Raw genomic sequence first — 4116 nt, forward strand, 5'->3', positions numbered from 1 at the left:
ACGTTCCTCTAGCTGGGTTGTCTTGTCTGGCCTCAGTGGTAGAGAAAGCGCCTAGTCTTGCAGAGTCCTTGAAGTGCCAGGGTGAGGGGATACCCAGGGGGCCTCATCTGCTCAGAGGAGAAGGGGAGGGATGATGAGAGAAGGATTGCAGAACAGGGTGACCGGGAAGGGAGCAGTGGGCATAATGTAAAGTGAATAAGTAAAAAAAAGATCCCCAGCTTGATTTACCACATTAAAAAAAAATGTAGGGTCTTTGGGTTTCATACTGAACAGTAATTATCAAAGATTGTTCCTTAGTGTAGTAATGTCAGCTTCATGTGGTAGTAGTAATTTAAATTCTTAGGAAATGACACCATCACATACCTACTGAATAAAACTTTTAGAAAAAATATTCAAAGTGCTTAAGCAAGTTATTCAAGTGTTTTTGATACATGTTCAAATTTGAGAATTGTTCTCTTAAGGACAAAAGTTTATATTTCCAGTTATTCATTTCATATCTGTGAGGAGGTAGGCTCCCTTTGGTCTAAGTGTTTTGAATGCAATTTAATGAAATAAGGTGAGGAGTACTCAAGGGCCAAACCTCTGTTTTGGTTTTGTTCCAATTTAAAATTTCATCTGTGACTCTGAAAGAATTGCATTTATCTTGGGTGTGCTGGGCTGAGGTTTCATTTTTTTCTGGTTCATCAGTTCAGCATTCTTTGCCTTTCACATCTTAGGAATTCCTAAAGTTTGTAGATTGCCCTAGTTTTCATCTCCAGACTCTTTTAAAGAAAATCTTTCATTTTTTTTTCTATCAGCCACTGACTTAAGGACGAGGAACAGAGCTATTGTTTATTCCTATTAAAATGCTAACACAAACCCTTTCTACCTAAGGGCTCATTAGGAAAGGAAATTGGTTTTCTAACTTCTTTTGATTTGGCAGAAATATATATATATTCTGGATATTCAATGAATAGTAGAATTAAAGAACAAATCATGGCCATATTGTGTTGAACTTTAGAAATACAGTTTTATGTGCCCATTTCACCAAGGAGAACATTACAAGTGGGGAAATGTAGTTTGACCTAGTTCATATAGCATGTTGTTTCAGGGCTGGTGAACTTACAACTCATAGTGAACTTGCGATTCCTGTTTGTCGAGGCAATGTGGAAGAAGTTGAAGCAGAAGGACAACTTTCTGCCTTGGGTTGATTTAAATACAAGCATCTCTCATAGTGTCCCGTGCTAGAGCAAACTGGCTCCTAACCATTGCCCAGCCTCGGTGTATGTAGGCTGCTGGCACTGAAGTGGGTCACACAGTGGAAAAAAAAAAGAAAAAAAATTCAAGCATGCATCTACTTTTGAACTTTATTACCTTGACTACAATAATCTACTACTTTTACATGGTTTCAACTTTCAGAAAATCAGGCAGTTAGAAGTCAGAAGGAATTAGCAGTTGATATATATATATATATATATATATATATATATATATATATATATACACACACATATATGCACAGAGGGCTTTTGCCAGCATTCAAAAATCTTGTCATATTTGAGAAAATGTTCCAATATGGTACATATGCTCATTCATGTGTGTAAACCTATGGTTTTAGTGCCTTGCCAATACAAATATGGTTTGCATTATAAGCTGAAATGAGGGCAAGATTGCATGTTTATCCCTCAGAATCAAATTGCCCACCTCTTTGATTTTGTGCTTCCTTTGTTTCTTTTCTTACTCTTGCTGTTTCACTTCTTGGAGAAAATAGTGAGGGATGTAGGGATCACGTTAGTTTCGTCAGTGAATTCATTCTGGTTCTCTCCATACTTGTTCTTCCTTTCAAGTCTACTGACACCTCTCTTTTAATCTCCATCATGGCCAGAGTTTGGAGAAGAGGCCCTATGTCTCAGTAGAGTGGAATTATGATTTCTTTTTTTTTTTAAATTTAGAGAATACTTTATTAGTTTTTGTAATCAAACCCACGTAGATAAGACCTTACATATTTAATACAGTGTGTTACCCCTGTACAAATGGAAAAAACTTAAGTTCAACATTTCTAGACCAATATGGCTGTTAATTTCTGTACAGTGAACTCAACACAGTAAACGGGGATACTTTTTTCCAAAGTTGACAGCACAGCTAAAGTTTCAAAAAATTCAAATTATATATCTGTATATATATATATATATTTATATTTATATAAAAAGACCAATAATAGCAGTGTGTTATGCATCAACAGCAGCAACAGCTTTTCCAGGTTCTGCAGTCATCTGAACAAAACTGTAGAGACATCCAGCACACTCCATTAAAAAAAAAAGTAAAAAAACAAAACCTAAGAAAACAGCACAGTTCTGTTACTCTTGTGGTACCTGGCACCATTTTATATATATATATATATATATATATATATATATATATATATATATATATATATATATATATATATATATATATATTATTAACTTGAGTATTTCTTATATACATTTCAAGTGTTATTCCCTTTCCTGGTATCCGGGCAAACATCCCCCTCCCCCCTCCCCTTCCTTATGGGTGTTCCCCTCCCAACCCTCCCCCCATTGCCGCCCTCCCCCCACCAGTCTAGTTCACTGGGGGTTCAGTCTTAGCAGGACCCAGGGCTTCCCCTTCCACTGGTGCTCTTACTAGGATATGCATTGCTACCTATGAGGTCGGAGTCCAGGGTCAGTCCATGTATAGTCTTTAGGTAGTGGCTTGGTCCCTGGAAGCTCTGGTTGCTTGGCATTGTGGTACCTACGGGGTCTCGAGCCCCTTCAGGCTCTTCCAGTTCTTTCTCTGATTCCTTCAACGGGGGTCCTATTCTCAGTTCAGTGGTTTGCTGCTGGCATTCGCCTCTGTATTTGCTGTATTCTGGCTGTGTCTCTTAGGAGCGATCTACATCCGGCTCCTGTCGGTCTGCACTTCTTTGCTTCATCCATCTTGTCTAATTGGGTGGCTATATATGTATGGGCCACAAGTGGGGCAGACTCTGAATGGGTGTTCCTTCAGTCTCTGTTTTTTTTTTTTTTTCAAGCTCCAACAACTTTATTTTTTTCTCTTAGCCTTCTTTTTTTTTTTTTTATTATTAACTTGAGTATTTCTTATATACATTTCGAGTGTTATTCCCTTTCCCAGTTTCCGGGCAAACATCCCCCTCCCCCTCCCCTTTCTTATCGGTGTTCCCCTCCCCACCCTCCCCCCATTGTCCCCCTCCCCCCAACAGTCTAGTTCACTGGGGGTTCAGTCTTTTTTTTTTTTTTTGAAAATCAAATATTCTCTTTATTGTGCTTTTTCTTTTTTTTGACTTTCTTTATTTTTATTTATTATTATTATTTTTTTTATTAACTTGAGTATTTCTTTTTTTTTTTTATTATCCATCTTGTCTAATTGGATGGCTGTATATGTGTGGGCCACATGTGGGGCAGGCTCTGAATGGGTGTTCCTTCAGTCTCTGTTTTAATCTTTGCCTCTCTCTTCCCTGCCAAGGGTATTCTTGTTCCCCTTTTAAAGAAGGAGTGAAGCATTCACATTTTGATCATCCGTCTTGAGTTTCATTTGCTCTAGGCATCTAGGGTAATTCAAGCATTTGGGCTAATAGCCACTTATCAATGAGTGCATACCATGTATGTCTTTCTGTGATTGGGTTAGCTCACTCAGGTAGATGTTTTCCAGTTCCAACCATTTGCCTACGAATTGCTTCTTCTAGGGTATAGCTTGCCTCCTTATGTTGGGCTTTACCATTTATTATCCTTTGTAGTGCTGGATTTGTAGAAAGATATTGTAGAAAGATATTGTGTAAATTTGGTTTTGTCATGGAATATCTTGGTTTCTCATTCTATGTTAATTGAGAGTTTTGCAGGATACAGTAACCTGGGCTGGCATTTGTGTTCTCTTAGGGTCTGTATGACATCAGTCCAGAATCTTCTGGCCTTCATAGTTTCTGGCGAAAAGTCTGGTGTGATTCTGATAGGTCTGCCTTTATATGTTACTTGACCTTTTTCCCTTACTGCTTTTAATATTCTTTCTTTATTTTGTCCGTTTGGTGTTTTGACTATTATGTGACGGGAGGTGTTTCTTTTCTGGTCCAATCTATTTGGAGTTCTGTAGGCTTCTTGTATG

At 37.9% G+C, this 4116-nt stretch overlaps 1 pseudogene; it reads left to right on the plus strand.

Moving 5' to 3' along the window:
• Positions 1-1183: 1183 nt before the first annotated feature.
• On the plus strand, positions 1184-1300 carry LOC120099455 (small nucleolar RNA SNORA42/SNORA80 family; annotated as a pseudogene).
• Positions 1301-4116: the final 2816 nt, after the last annotated feature.

The sequence above is a fragment of the Rattus norvegicus genome, chromosome X, assembly GCF_036323735.1.
Source record: "Rattus norvegicus strain BN/NHsdMcwi chromosome X, GRCr8, whole genome shotgun sequence".
In the NCBI taxonomy this organism is placed as follows: Eukaryota; Metazoa; Chordata; class Mammalia; order Rodentia; family Muridae; genus Rattus; species Rattus norvegicus.